The sequence below is a fragment of the Sorex fumeus genome, unplaced genomic scaffold, assembly GCF_029834395.1.
Source record: "Sorex fumeus unplaced genomic scaffold, SorFum_2.1 ptg000003l, whole genome shotgun sequence".
NCBI lineage: Eukaryota > Metazoa > Chordata > Mammalia > Eulipotyphla > Soricidae > Sorex > Sorex fumeus.
In genome coordinates this window covers 40,192,531-40,209,020 of record NW_026606060.1, presented here as the reverse complement: position 1 = coordinate 40,209,020, position 16,490 = coordinate 40,192,531, and the positions used below count along the sequence as shown (strand labels likewise).

The following is a 16,490-nucleotide window of genomic DNA, read 5'->3' as shown; positions in this document are numbered from 1 at the left end:
TGTGCTGGCTACAGTTTGAAGTAGTCTAAGGCTGACACACACAGGGCTTTGGGTGGAGAGCTGGTCCTGAGCTGTGAGGGCAGGTGACCTACTGTCTGCACACAAATTCCCTCCCTGCGAGCAAAACAGTTGTGCCAACATCATTCATCATTCTGTTCAGTGAAGGGTAGCTGATAGAGTGTGTGTTTGGTCTGCTTTGTTGCAATAAGGAAAGGGAGTTGTCTTTGTACTGTATAAGGAGGCAAAGGTGGCATCCTTATATTTTTGTTGGCTCTAATAGCCTGAACAACCTCACCTGTCAAAACATGATGGAACATGGAAGTGGAACAAAGGAGAAAGGCAGGAATCAGTGAGATGTATTGAACTCAGTGAGATGTATTAACCTGGGCCTTAGTTTGTATTTCATTTTGTACCTTTGAACACTTTTTGTGTTTGTATGTGTGTGATGCATACATTAATCTTCTTTGATTATTTATAAATTCTTCTATTTAGGCCAATGGAAACTCTAAAATACTAATTTCTAGATAACTGGGATCACATGTATTTACTTGCTTTGTGTGATGTAAATACATCTGGTCACTTGTAGCTTTTTCAAGACTCTAATTTTTATTTTATTCTGTTTATTTAAAAATTGGGGGCCCAAAAATATTTAGGACCATCCCTGGCAATATTCAGGGCTTATTCCTGACTCTGTTTAAGAATTACTTCTGGCGGGGCTTGGACCACCGTATTTAATGTCTGGGATTGAACAGGGGTATGTCACATACAAGGCAAGCTCCTAAAACACTGTACTGTATCTCAGATCAAAAGGTGTAGTTTTTCCATGCCTTAGAGGCCAGTCGCACACTCTAGGGGTAAAGGCAGCTCAGATAGAGAAGGGAGCACCAAATAATGGGTGCTGGGAAGATCTGCCCAGGATGAGAGATGCCTGCTGAAAGTAGTCTATGGACCGAACATGATTGCCACCCAATGTCTCTTATGCAGACCACAGCACCCAAAGGGAGAGATAGAACAAAAGGGAGTGCTCTGCCACACAGGCAGGGTGGGATGGGGGATGGGGTTGGGAGGGATACTGGGATTGGTGGGGGTGGAGAATGGGCACTGGTGCTGGGATGGGTACTCAATCATTGTATAACTGAAACCCAAGCACAACAACTTGTAAGTCTACAACTGTACCTCATGGTGTTTCACTAATAAAACAAAACAAACAAACAAAAAAGGTGTAGTTTTTATGTAGCTGTCAGAAAGGATGAAGTCATGAAATTTACATACAAGTGGTATTACATGGAAAGTATCATGCTAAGTGAAATGAGTCAGAAAGAGAGGGATAGACATAGAAAGATTGCATTCATCTGGGTAACATAAAGTAACAAAATAGGAGACTAACACCCAAGACTAGCCGGAGGATTACTCCATGGCTTTGAGGACAGTCGCGCACACTAGGGGAAAAGGCAGCTCAGATAGAGAAGGGAGCACCAAATAAAGGGTAATGGGAGGTTCCTCTCAGGATGGGAAATGCGTGATGAGAGTAGACTATAGTCTGAACAAGATTGCCACTCAATGTCTCTTTTGAAAACCACAGCACTCAAAAGGAGATAACAAAAGGGATTGCCCTGCCACAGTGGTAGGGTGGGATGGGGGAAGGAGGGTGGGAGTGATACTGGGACTGGTGGTGGTGGAGAATGGGCACTGGTGGAGGAATGGGTATTTGATCATTGTATAACTGAAACCCAAGCACAAAAATTTGTAAGTCTACAACTGTACCTCATGGTGTTTCACTAATAAAAATTTAAGAAAAAAAAAGGTGTAGTTTTCAAAACAGTCCTTTTACATAGGCATCTCATTTAGTGCTTGAACATTTATTCACTCTCTTTTCTTCTGGTGCTCACCTCTCATCCAGTGCCCACCCCTAATCTGCTCCCCACCCCTGCCAGACTTTTCCTCTTAATTTCCAGGCCCAATTTAATGATAGCACATCTTTCAGAATTACATGATGTCCAAGCCTGATTCTATCTCTGTTCTCCTATGGAACTCATGGTCTTTTCCTTACTGATAGCATTTCTGCAGTTTAAACTTGCCCCCCTCACCTTCCACCTTATATGCAATTAATGCATTGTTTTGTCCAAAGATTCCCTTCACTCTTGACCATAATGAAGATCAGAAGTTTCCGAGGGACATTTCTTCCCCTATTGGTCTCATCAAAGGCAGCATAGAGTTTTGTTTTGATTTTTCTTTCCCATGTCTCTTGTACCTTAAGGCTAAGATGAGGAGTATGGTGCTGCCAGCAGGTCAGTCTGTACCTGTGAGGTGAGTGCATCAGTAGCCTGATGGTGCCTTCAGACTTCCAGATATCCCAAAATTGCTGCTGTGCCTTTCGCCAGACCCCAATAACTTGGGGCAAAGTTTACCAAGAAAGTAAACGGCCAAAAATTAGGTATGTGGGAGCCATACCCATAAACCATCTCCAGCTCAGCTATATAATTGGAGGCATGGCCTCTCTGGTTCCTGATCAAACTGCTTAACGGTCACGATCCCAGAGACTCAGAAACAAATCTCGAAACCCAGTGGCTTTTGGCAGAAATGCGTCCGGCCCCTGCCATAGATTACCGGCGCCGGGCCACTCCAGGTAGGAATAGGTTTCATGCCTTGGCCTGTTCCCCCTGGCGGCCCAGTGGCCGTCATCCTCTAAGTCCACTGGACAGTCAGGTTTGAGCACACAGTGACGAGATGGGGGAGGAGCCGGCCCTTTCCTCCCTGTCCCAACGAGATCACAAGTCACCGCCCATGAACAGCCTCTCTGGCTCCTGATCAAGCTGCTTAATGGCTATGATCCCAGAGACTCAGAAATAAATCTCAAAACCTAGCGGTTTTTGGCAGAAAAGTGTCTGGACCACGCAGTAGATTACTGTCGCCAGGCCACTCCAGGGGGGAAAGGGTGCTGTCCCTCCACCTGCTCCCCCTTGGCAGCTCGATGGCCACCATCTTCCAGAGGCCATTGGGTAGTCAGATTTGGGCCCTCAGTGAAAAAACACGTGGGGCCTCAAGGGTTGGGGGTGGAGCCGGCCCTTTCCTCCCCGTCCCAGTGAGACCCCGAGTCACAGCCCATGAATGGCCTTTCTGACTCCTGATCAAGCTGCTTAACGGCCATGATCCTAGAGACTCAGGAACAAATCTCAGAACCCAGCAGGTTTTGGCAGAAATCCCTCCAGATTTAAGTGTCAAAATTTCATAATTTCAAAATCACATGGCCACTACTGCAGCCATGTGACATCATATGTTATTCATAACCAGCAATAGAAAAATTGTCTACTGTTGCCTTTTCATCAGATCTGAGTGTTGGGGTAAAATCCCAAATAATAATGTTGGATCTGGTGTCAAAATATTGAATATAGTCAAAGTAGAGAGAGAGAGTAATGTGGAAACCATCTGCTCCACAGGTAGGGGGAGGGTGTGGGATGGGGGTATACTGGGGATTTGGGTTGGTGGAGAATTGGCACTGCTGAAGGTACGGGTGTTTCATTGTATGACCAAGACTTAAACCCGAAAGCTTTGTAACTACCCTCATGGTGATTCAGTAAATGAAATTATAATAATTGAAAAAAAATAAGGTGAAGTTCATGCCCAATTCAATCAGCTAATCAGTGGCTGATTAAATAGCAGTACTCAACATTTAAAAAAAAAAAAAGGGCTAAGAGTAGAAAAGTCATCCATTTGGCTCCTGTTGCTGAATGTAAAGCATTTCTCTCCTCCTGAAATTGCTTCCTCTTGCCTCTTCTCCCACCTTAGACCTGTCATTTCCTTAGCTTGTTCTAAATCTTGCTCGTTCGAGGAATACTTGAGCCCCTGACCTATGCGTTTCCTCCCCACCCCACTCTTGCTGTCGTCATTCTATGACCTCAGCTTTCACAGGTGACCCTCTTTACACCAGACCACCTTCCTTAACCCTTTCATATCCTTCTGCTCTACCTTAGCTCCCCATCCTTTTGGCGTCTCCTGGATATTCATTCACGTCAGTAGTGCTTCCTTTCAGAAATCTCTAGTCACTTCCTCCTTCGTAGTCATCAACAGGCTGCCTTTGTAGTTACATTTATTTTAACTCATAAGTAGAATCTACCGTTTAAAAATAATTATCCAAAGGTTCCCCCTCGCCACCACCACTACCACATCTTAATTTATTCTTTGTCCAGGGAAGAATTTATACCCATTAAAATCTCTGTTTTACAAATATTCTTGGCTTGTTTAATATTCACTGGCAAAAGTAAACACTAATTTATATTTCATAACTTACACATAAATGAGCTCAAACGGATCATAAATTTAAATTCCAAATTAGGAGATGAAACACTGCCAGGAGTGATGCCTGATCACAGAGACACAAGTGAGTCCTGAGCACTCCTGGGAGTGACCCCCAAACAAACAAGCAGAAAAAGGAGATAACGCAAAAGAAAGTCTTTGTCAAGATATAGGACTTGATGGAAAACTGCTATCTGTGACAGCAAGAGAATGATCCATTAAAAAAAATGGAAAATTTCACATAAATCTTCAAAGTTTTGCTCTGCAAAGAACTCTCCTGAGGATGAACAGACAAGCTAAAGACTGTGAGAAATATTTGCAAATCCCATACATGGAAAAAAGACTGCTACCTAGAATACACGAAGAAATTAAAATTCAACACCTTAGAAATTCCAATTTGAGGGCTGGGGAGATAACTCATGAGGGAGCTTGAGACTTAGGGGCCCCAAGTCCCCAACACTGTTAGATATAACCCTTATAAAAATAAATAAAATTTATATGGAACTCCTCAAATAACCAAAGCAATTTTATGAGTGGAGGAAATGATGGGAGGTATCACATTCTGCACTTTATACTGAAAAGTTATAGTTATTAAAAAATATTAAAAAATAAAATAAAAATGAGACAGGGGCTAGAATAGGGTGAAAAGGAGAAAGAAGGGCCTAAAAAGTGGGCTGTTAAAAGATCAGATCTGGCAGTACAAATTTATAGCACAGAAGTGTGACATTCTTCCTGTCTGGCAATCAGAGAGATAGTACAGCAGGTAGGGCTCAGAGAGAGATCCTTGCTTGTCCATCTCTTTGGATAGAGAAGTACAGAAAGAGGAGGGCAGTTTCTCTTACTGGATCTCACCTAGGAGTCTCTTCCCACTATTACTGTGAGTTTTTCTGTTGTCCTGATGAGTTTTTGCCACTAAAAAATGCATTGCTTTGAGTTTGACTGATTTATCTTCAGTCTCAATATTCACTAACAGGCAACAAGAACCTCTCTGTGATGACAGTGACAGTCACAGGGGCCAATGTCAGAAAACTGTGAGCACAGATATCAATTCTCAGATACATAGACAGTTAATTCACAACACAGGAGTCATGAGTACAAAACGAAGAAAGCAAAATTTCTTCAAAACATGGTGTTGAGAGTTCAGAGAGATAGTACAGCAAGTAGGGCACTTGCCTTGCACACAGACGACCTGAGTTTTATTCTTGGCATCTTATGTAGTCCTCTGTAATCATCCTCCAGGAATGATTCCTGAGTGCAGATCCAGGAATAATCCCTGAGCATCTCAGGGAATAGTTCCTGTCCACTTCCCACCACCACACCCCGCGCACCAAATGGTGTTGAGAAAATTGGATAAGTATATGAAAAAAGAACATGTTTACTCAAAATTGATTGTGAACTTAAATGTTACATCAGAATGACCAGAGAGATAGTACAGTGGGAAAGGTACTTACACTGCACTCTTATACTGCACACAGCAAAACTAGGTTTGATCCCTGACACCACAAATGGTCCTCTTAGTACTGTCAAGAGTGATCCCTGAGCACAGAGCCAGAAGTAAATCCTGAGCACAGCTAAGTGTGATCTAAAAACAAACAAACAAACAAACTAAACTGAAAAACAATCCCCAAAACATTAAATCTGAATCAATAAAATGCATTGAAGTTTGCACTGCACTGTCACTGTCCTCCCGTTGTTCATCAATTTGCTCGAGTGGGTCCAGTAACGTCTCCACTGTAAGAATTGTTGTTACTATGTTTGGCATATTGAATACATCACAGGTAGCTTGCCAGGCTTTGCTGTGCGGGCGAGATACTCTCGGTAGCTTGCTGGGCTCTCTGAGAGGGGTGGAGGAATCAAACCCGGCTCAGCCAGGCCAGCTGCGTGCAAGGCAAACGCCCTACTGCATTGAAGTCTATATAAGCAAAATACTTCTTTATAATGATGTCTGTAATATGTTCAGGAATTCTATTCTAATGGTCAAAGAATCAAAACCTAAAATATGCATAGAATCCCTTCTTTGACAGTTTTATAAATCACAGTGACTAAAATAAAATTAAAAAATAAAGTAGAAATAGAATCCTGCCCTCCAAAAACAATCTGAAATAACCAAAATGGTGTTACATAAAGCTAAAAAGCTTTTGCACTATGGAAGATACTATCATAAAAATAAAATAATATCCTTATGAATGGGAGAATATATTCACACAGTACTTATCTGACAGAAGGTTAATATGATATATATGTATGTATATATATATATATATATATTTCACAAAAGTCTAAAAACAAAACCCCAAACCAACCTCCATTAAAAATGGGAAAGGAATGTAACAGCTCTCCATGCAAATGGCCAAGAGTCCCAGGAAAAAAATGCTCATCAACACTGGTATCAGAAAAATGAAAGAAAAGACTAGTTTTTGCAATGCTGTTGATTGAACCCAGGGTCTCACATGCAAGTAAATTGAGGCCAACTACACCAAGCTACATCTACTGTCAGCAAAGTGCAATCAGAAGGACAAGATACCACCTCACACGAGTGAAAATGGCTATGTCAAAGTCCAGACAAGTACTGCCAAGTATATAGAGAAAAATGAACCCCTATTCAATGCTGGTTGGAATGTGAACTGTCCTAGCCTCTGAAAATGTATGATTATTTCTCAAGAAATAAAAATTAGGGGTTTGGAATGATAGTACAGCAGGTAGGGCATTTGCCATGCATGTGGCTGACAAGGGTTCAATCCCTGGCAACCCATATGATGCCTTGAGCACTGCCAAGGTGCAGAGCCTGAGTGCAGAGCCTGATGCTGGGTGTGTCCCCCAAACCAAACCAATCCAAAAAACAAAAGCAGAATTACCATGTAGCCCAATATTTTTACTCCAAAGCATCTATCCGAACACAAGAATACTAATTCAAAAAGATATATGCACACCTAAGTTCTTTGCATCATTTTTTACAATAGCTAAGATCTGGAAACAACCTGATTGCCTCAGAACAAATGACAGGATAAATAAGTGATATATACACATAATGGATCATTACTTGTTAGAAAAGAAGAAATCTTGCCTTATTTTAACAGCACAGGTATAACTGAAGTATATTCTAACATGGGAAATAAGTCAAAAGAAGAAAACTTAACTAGCTATACTCTCTTACAGGTGGCATATAAGGAAACGAGGAAAAGGAGTGAGCAAAATCTTATGAAAACAAACCCTTAGACTCATAATGGAGACCACCAAGGGGGTGTGGACTAAAGGAGTCAAATGGGTTGAGTGGATATTAGCATTTTGAAGGTGGGTGTAGTATGGTATTTTGTACCCCTAAGGTTATAAACATTTACACTCTTATAAACCCATGTTACATCTATTTAAAAATTAATTAAAGAATTTTTAAATAAAAGAAAATACAAATATACATGATGCCATAAAACTAAAAATTCAAGAAAATATTCTTGCACTACAAAAATGAAATTTAGTGTTGCAAATGCTTTTGCATTTATATAAATCTATAAATTCATTCTTTAAAATCATCTATGGTATTTCAAGGGAAGAGTTTTCTTTTGTTTTGAAAGTATGAACTTCCTTTAAATTTTTTTGTGTTGAAATATATTTTCCTTTCTGAAATGATGGAAATGGGAGCGTTTTGTTATTGTTGTGATTGGCAAATTGAATAGTTTGGCAACTCTATTGTAGTGCTCTCACTTTGGGAAGTTTTACTGTGCTGAAAATTTAAGTCTGAGAATCACTAACAGAAGATGGAGGGTCAACACATGACATCTCATACTTTACACCACTAATATATACCAAGAGTAGTACTCCACATTTGATGTAGAAGGCAACCAATCTTAGAGGGAAATATATTTATACATATATATATATATATATAAGCACACAAGACTCCACCTTTAATAACATGTTACTAATCTCTTATAGAAGGGTTTAATGACTCCTGGGTGAAATGCAACAATCTTCACACAATTTCCTCTAAGAAACATTTTTTTGGATCAATTTTAGCAGATTATTCATTACAAGCAATACAAATTAAATTATTTCAGTTGTGTTTTGGGGGTAGGGGTTGGGCTTCGGGATGGAAACATTCGAAATATCACAAATCACAAATCATCCTGTTAATCGTCGATTGCCTCGAGCAGGCCCCAGTAACGTCTCCTTCATCCTAGCCCTGAGATTATATTCAAGGCTCTTTAGGAGAATGAGACCCATCATTGTTACTGGTATTTGGCATATAGGGTACGCCACAGGGAGTTTGCCAGACTCTGCTGTGTGGGCAGGCTACATTCGGTAGCCTGCCAGTTTGTCCAAAGTAGGAATGACATAATAATATGTCATAATAGGATGTCCGGGAGCTGGATTTTATAGTCTCTGAGTCTTGGCTGTTGATAGGATTACACGGCGCCAGGGGGCCAGTTGCTGAGTGTGACCCCTGCCTACTGGAATTTGGAGGATCTGGGTGGAAGATGCTCGGCCCAAATCCGAGTAGGCTTGGAGATCTCGGCCCCGGAACCCACATGATTTTGTCCCTCTACCAGTACCTTCATGTGTGCGGAGAGTGGTCTCAGCATGGTGGTGGCTGGTCCTGGAGGTCTTTGGCTGCCGGAGCCCTGGTCGGGGAGGGGAGGAAAGCTCAACCTGCTCCCCTCCAAGGGGCCCAGGCGGCGAAGACAGTCAGGCGCGGGGGCAGGAGACTGCACTGTTCTTCTTCCGGGAGCTGGTTTTTATAGTCTCTGAGTCTTGGCCGTTGATGGGATTACACGGCGCCAGGGGGCCAGTTGCTGGGTGTGACCCCCGCCTACTGGAATTTGGAGGATCTGGGTGGAGGATGCTCGGCCCAAATCCGAATAGACTTGGAGATCTCGGCCCCGGAACCCGCGTGACTTTGTCCCTCTGCCAGTACCTTCATGTGTGCGGAGAGTGGTCTCAGCATGGTGGTGGCTGGTCCTGGAGGTCTTTGGCTGCCGGAGCCCTGGTCGGGGAGGGGAGGAAAGCTCAACCTGCTCCCCTCCAAGGGGCCCAGGCGGCGAAGACAGTCAGGCGCGGGGGCAGGAGACTGCACTGTTCTTCTTCCGGGAGCTGGTTTTTATTGTCTCTGAGTCTTGGCCGTTGATGGGATTACATGGCGCCAGGGGGCCAGTTGCTGGGTGTGACCCCCGCCTACTGGAATTTGGAGGATCTGGGTGGAGGATGCTTGGCCCAAATCCGAATAGACTTGGAGATCTCGGCCCCGGAACCCGCGTGACTTTGTCCCTCTGCCAGTACCTTCATGTGTGCGGAGAGTGGTCTCAGCATGGTGGTGGCTGGTCCTGGAGGTCTTTGGCTGCCGGAGCCCTGGTCGGGGCGGGGAGGAAATATAATGGTGGTGGTATTGGTGCTTGAATATTAAATGTAATCAAATATTGTGAAGAACTTTATAAAAATAGAATAAAATTTTTAAAAAGATGGAGGGTTAAACATACAAAAACAAAAAATAATTTTATGTAAATTAAATATCTAGAAAATTTTATTGATTTTACTATTTTGAATCTCACATAATCTACCATGTACAATTCATTTTCTCCTATTACTGTTTTATGAGGTTATTTTATGAACACAAAATATTTTTAAATTCAAAACATTAGGAACTGAACTGTTATATTGTTACATAGTATCATCCATCATAATTCTCTAGACTATATATTTTCATTGGTAAATATATTGCAAATGTTTTGTTGCAGTTATTTTCATTAACATTTGAATATAGGTTTTTTTGGATATTTTTGCTATTGCTGTCACGCAAGTCCTGTGTAATAGGATTATGAAATGTGCTCTGTGGTGGTTCAAGTGATTTCTTATGCTTGTATCAAAGAAACCAAGTTGATAAAAAATATGGAAATGTGTTTCTGAGTTTAGTCATACCCCCTTTTATATTGTGTAATAGAGGTAATACAGCCATTCCATGAATGTTGAAACTAGTTATTTTTTTTTTTTCATGAATTCTGTATCCCATTTTTGGTCATGGATGTAGTTTTGCTCTGCCCAGCTACTCAGAGACTTTCAAAGAATGTAAAATGAGGCACTGAATTTTCCCTTCATTTGAGTTCATGCACCAGTTCAAATGAACCTCATTTTGTCTCATTAGAAAATAAAACCCTTTACTCCATTCCACCCCATCTCCATTTCAATGAGCTGTGGAAGGAAATCACAATTTTCATGACACCTATGGTTTTAGAATGATATAATTTGCCTAAACTGAATGTTTCAACCACATCAAGTACTTTTACATCAAACTGTGGTAATAGCAAGAGATAACTTGTGAACGAAAATGTGCATATAATTCTTTTGAAATTTTATTTTTATTTTGAATTATTCACCCATTCCAAAAATTTTCCCCAATTTGTCCTTATGTAAAACATCTTTTAAAAATATTGGATCACTGTGGGATTTACAGTTACAATGTTGTTCATGACTGAGTTTTAGTTATACAATGTTCCAACACACATCCCTTCACCGCTGCACATTTCCTGCCACCAATGTCCCCAGTTTCCCTCCTGCCCCCTTCATCCTCCAAAATTTTTTTGATTATTGTTTTTACTCTTGATCTTTAGAAACAATAACTACTTATATGGAATATGTTGTAATCACCACAACTTAATTGCAACTTAATTTTTATTATAATTAGGTGATTAAAAACATGCAATTTCTTAATTTGGCATTGTTACTTATATCAAGGGCTGGAGCGATAGCACAGCGGTAGGGTGTTTGCCTTGCACGCAGCCAAGATGGCCGACCCAAGTTCGATTCCTCCGCCCCTCTCGTAGAGCCTGGGAAGCTACCCAGAGTATCTCGCTAGCTGGCAAGCTACCCATGATGTATTCGATATGCCAAACTCAGAAACAACAAAGTCTCCAATGGAGACGTTACTGGGCCCGCTTGAGCAAAATCGATGAACAACGGGAGGACAGTGACTTATATCAAAGGAACAGCAAATTCTTTATTGGTGTCAGCTACTTTCAAAAATTGAAATATTTGATGGACATTTCCAATTATAGAAAATAGTGATTCCGGGAATATGGAAATATTGGTGCAATCAGAAAACAGTAAGAAAAAGCATCAAAGAGCATCAAGAATATTTGCAGGATCAGGAATCAGAGAGGTGGCTGAGCATGTACTTTGCATGCAGGAGCCTGGGATTCAATCCCTGCACTCCCCAAGCACTACTGGGTGTGATTCCCAAGGATGATAATAATGAAATGAAAAATTTGAATCTTTTAAAGGACCTTTCAAGAATGGAGATTGAATTGGAAAGCAAATTTGTTGAAAGTCATTGCAAGACACCAAAAGATTCCAAATATCTTAACGTGAAGCTATGCATTTATATTAAGTTCTTGCTAAAGAGCAGAAGAGGTTAATAATTTTAGCAAAAATGAATATTTAGCAAACTCAAAATCATACTTTTACTTATTCTCCCATCGTGAAGAATACAGTTTATTAGTTTAAGTTAGATCTGCCTTCCACTGTTTAACTGTGGCAAAAATAATATTGACCAAGCCTCCTGATCCTGCTTGACATGAAATTGATACACACTTAGGATCATGGAAAATTTCAGCTGGAAAATACCTTTGGATGAGATTGAAAGGCATTAAATAACTTGTGACCTTTACACCAGTTATCATTAACAAGAAGTAATGATGAGACTCGGAAGACAAAAAGTTTAAAGAATTGTACTTGATAATAAGGTAAAGGCCCTCCCGTTGATCGTCGATTTGCTCGAGCGGGCCCAGTAACGTCTCCATTGGAGACTTTGTTGTTACTGTGTTTGGCATATCGAATACTCCCGGTAGCTTTCTGGGCTCTCCGAGAGGGGCGGAGGAATCGAACTCGGGTCGGCCATGTTGGCCGCTTGTAAGGCGAACGCCCTACCCGCTGTGCTTGATAATAGAACAAATGGGATCCCCAGTTGATGAACTTCATTTTTTTCCTATGGAAAGTCCTTGCATAAAATTTAAACATTTTTGAGGGGAGGCATATGTAGCAGTGTTGAGAGCGTGCTCCGACCTCTGTTCTTGGGCACTTTTGGAGGTGCTTGGTGGTGTCCATGACATGTTGAGAAATGAACCCAAGCCAAACTCCTGCACGCACAACTGGCACTCAGTTCACTGAGTCATCTCTCCTGTCCCAAATTCTAAACTCTTATTTTTTTTTGAGATAACAGTTTGATAGCAATGTTACGTGGATAAGAGAAATGGAGACATTGACAGGATCATTGGTAATATGTAGACCTCACATTCTCTTAGTTAGAAGCCAAGTTTAGCAGAAGGAAAGATGGCAAATTCTGGAAATTGAAACTCCAGGTACATATGGTAGCAGCTTTATGACACAGAGCAATACAGTCCCAAAGCAAGGTGGAACTCTGAAAAATGCATGTCACAATGAGGATGAGACTGATCAGACTGTACCAGGCTTCCAAGGGATTTCCTTCTCATTGATTGATCAGTTCCTTAATTAGAAAGAATGGCTTACTGACATCAAAAGCTCCCAGAGGATGATCAATAACTTGGAACATATAAAGGAATTCAATTATTTCAAGACCCAGAGATAAGGTACTACAATGGTTGGGACCTTGGACACTGGAGCTCAGAGGGCTAGGTTTGTTTGTAGGATCAGAGAGAAGGCAATCAAAGATTTTAGTCATGTCAAAGAGCTTTTAACATCCTGGCCCAATTGGAAATCATTGTAAACCAAGTGTCTGAAACAGAGAAAAGTGTCCTTGAAAAGTTTAGGGTGACCCCTACCATTGCTCTTTAGGAGCAATGTGAATTCTTTTGGATTTTTATTCATCTGCGCCTCACATTTTTCACCTGTAAAGCAGCACTCTTTACTACTAGAATTCAATAGATAATGATCTAAAGAGTCAAAAAAAAACTCTTGGCTGGAACACTCAGTAGATGGAGATGACTTTTAGTTCTACACCTTTATATTGTGAGTCAAAGGATCATAAGTGGGAGAGGAAAAGGACCTAGGGAAGACAGAAATATTGGTGACAGAAGAAAAAGAGGGAGAATAAGAGAAGTTGAAGAGAGTTCTCTAGACTCCATTAGCATTAGCTTAATAGGAGCTAAATGGGTGGAGATGCTCTGGGTCTTGAAAGGAAAATTCAGAGAACTCCTCTTTCATCTCCAGTTCTTTGAAAGGCTGAGTCATCCATCTACAGCATTCTTTGCCTCTCAGCTCCGATAAATTTTCCACCGCTCCACTTTGAATTGGCTGTTTTCTTGGAATATTGAGTGCACTGTAATTCTCAGAACTACAAGAGGAATCACAGCAAACTCATCTTGAGAGAACTCTGGCACATGGAGTTTGCTGAAACCTGAACCCAACCGGAACACCCCCAGGCTGAAGGATTCGAAGAACACTTTGATGGTCAGAAATTAAGCCCAAGCCCCCTTCCTGCCTCCCCACCCTCACCCCGACCCTTTCCATATAGCAGTCAGGATTCTTTGGATCTAGCCTCTTCCTCTCTCTTCCTCACTGTCTCAATTCTAGCCCATGAGATGCCTACTTTACTCCACCAAGAAGCCTTTCTGGTGCTCAGACTGGGAGAGGGACCCTTCTTTTCCACCCATTCCCAGTTCCTTGCACACATCACATGAGTTTCCAGTTCCTTCTGTTGGCTCTGAATGTTTCCCTTCCAGTGCCAGGTGTATAGAAGGTGCTCATAATGCATGAACCTTGAGTCTATTGAAACAATTCATGCCCCTGTCTATGAGCATAGGGTTCTCTTGGGTCTACATTCCCTTTAATTGCATAAATTCTGAATGTCTGAATGCCTTCACCTTGTATTGATATCACTATGGGAAAAAATAAGCTTTTCTCATAGTGGAGGAAAACAAATAGTGTATGCAACTCTTTATCCCAATAAATTTAATTTTCTGACCAACACCTGGAGATGCTTGATAAATACTTGTCAGTGAGGAAGAAAGTGATTTCTGTCTGGTTTCTGTCAACCACCTCCACATACCATTGATCCTTAAGGCTTTCCTCTTCTATGGAAAAGCAGTATTTCCTTTTTTTAATTAGAAGCACTGATTCATTCATTCTTGTTTATTTTTATTAAATTTCCCTGTGTGTAGACATCTTGTATCTCAAATAAGTTGGCTTGGAAAAAAATTTAATCTCTGCCACTCCCTCCAAAAAAGGGGGCAGAGCAAGAGTGAGTGTACAGTGGGTAGAACTCTTTCCTTGCATTCAGCTTAGTTGAGTTTCATCCCAAAATCACATATGATCTCTCAAACACTGCCAGGAGTGATCCCAGTGCACAGTCAGAAGTAAACCCTGAACAGTGTTGAGTGTCCTCCCCCACCAAAATATTTCTTCCCTGCCTTCCCCTCCATTTATCGTTGTTGATATTGTGGTGGTGGTGACCCAGTCATGCCAGGCTGTGATGCTCCTAATTTAGTTGGGGTGCTCACACATATTCTGTAATAATGCATGGGGAGCACTGCAGTGCCTACACTTGTGGTCTCCAGGGGTCACACTTCCTGGCTGGTGGTGCTCAAGCCTGTTGGATTGCAGTACTTGCCAACATTTGCACACCTTTTTGAGATGCTCCCACATACCACCTGAAACCACATGTGGTGGTGGGAATCACAGGCAGAAGTGCCATTGGGATTGTGTTTATGCCTATGGCTGCACTGGGAAATGAGTCTAGAACCCTATGCTTTCAAGGTGGGCTTTCTCAGCCATCGAATTCTTTTTCTGAGGCCCCAAGTTCCATTTTGTTTTTCAACCAAAATTGAGTCTGTGTCTCAACTCCTTTTGTAACACACTCCTCTGCTGCTATATGAAATCTTTTTTTTATCTCATTGGATGGAGGTGAGAAGGACAGAAAGTGTGGGAGAGCAGGAGAATGCTTATATGTACATATATTTGGAAGCATATGTGTGGGTCTAGGTGGCTTTGGTGTAATAAAGCTGAGCTAAAAGAACTTTCTGTAGAATTAAATGGGCTATGCTCCCAATTATAACACATGTTTTTATGGAAATTTGTCCATACCAACAAGCAATTTTTAGACAATAGCAAGGTGTCCAAGGATTCAATCTAGTTCTCATGCTAGAAACATAGATACAACCTCAGACTCCACCTGTCAAGGGCTCAATCTCCTTAGATACTAGTTTAGATTCCAATTGCCAAGACACACTTGTTACCTGTGCCTCTAACCAACTGGCTACAGCTTGGCAGCTCTGACAACCTCTTCTCCTTAAACTTCAGACGCCAGTAACAAGGTCAGTTTTCTGACCAAGTGATTGTACTTCAGAGGTTCTCACAAACGCCTCTAAGGTTCTATTAATTTGCTAGAACTGCTTATAGAACTCAGCCCATTTACTCAGCAGAAGACCTTTTTATTATAGAAAGTTATAACTTAGGAACAGCCAAATGAAGAAATGATTTGGGCAAGCTATGGGGTAAGAATGAGGAGTTCCAAACTCTACCCAGCATGCCAGTCTCTCAGCTCATTTACTGACCTGGCAATTCAGCCTTTTCTTCTGTCTCTTCTGGAGGCATCATTCCTGAGTGTGATTAGTGAACTCACCATCTCTTGAACTCAGTCTCCATTTCCTCTCCCCTGCTAGGAGACAGAAAGAGAGACTGAAAGTTCCAATCCTCTGGTAACCAGCTGCTTTCCCTGACAGTTTCCATTCTTAGGTGGAGTCCAAAATCACCCTTATGGGCACAACAAAGACAACGTCAGCAGTCTCCACACTGAAGGAATCCCAAGAATTTGGAGAGCTGTGAACCAAGAATTTTTATTCAAGCAATGAATACTTAACCATGATCTTATAATATGTGTTTTTATCTTAATGAAAATATCAATGTTTAATAAAAGTGGGATAAAAATGGTCAAGAATAAAGAAAGAAGAAAGCATTAGTGTGATATATTGTGGTTAGTGCTTCGTCTTTGGCATTAAAACAATTGTTTCATTCCTTACACCCATGTAACACTGGTACTCACAACATAATCATTTCAAACCTCAGTGCCTTCCCTAGTATAACAGGACTGAGGATACCTACCATCTAGGATCATTGTAATAGTAGCTAGTTATGGTCACTATAGTTAATAATACTATAGAGTCTACAGGAGGTTACTGTAAGAATAATCCTTAGAGTTCTCATCATATGAAAAACTTTGCATAGCTATATACAATTAT

The 16,490-nt window shown here is 41.2% G+C and overlaps 1 long non-coding RNA gene across 2 annotated transcripts in view; it reads left to right on the top strand.

The window, feature by feature from the left end:
- LOC130028865 (uncharacterized) overlaps positions 1-16,258 on the top strand; it is a 52,019-nt gene extending 35,761 nt beyond the window's left edge. Inside the window, exon 4 of one of the 2 annotated variants that reach the window (XR_008793234.1) lies at positions 15,975-16,258. This is a non-coding gene — a long non-coding RNA (uncharacterized LOC130028865). The remainder of the gene's footprint in view (positions 1-15,974) is intronic. The other variant, XR_008793233.1, reaches the window with a different exon arrangement.
- The last annotated feature ends 232 nt before the right edge of the window (positions 16,259-16,490 follow it).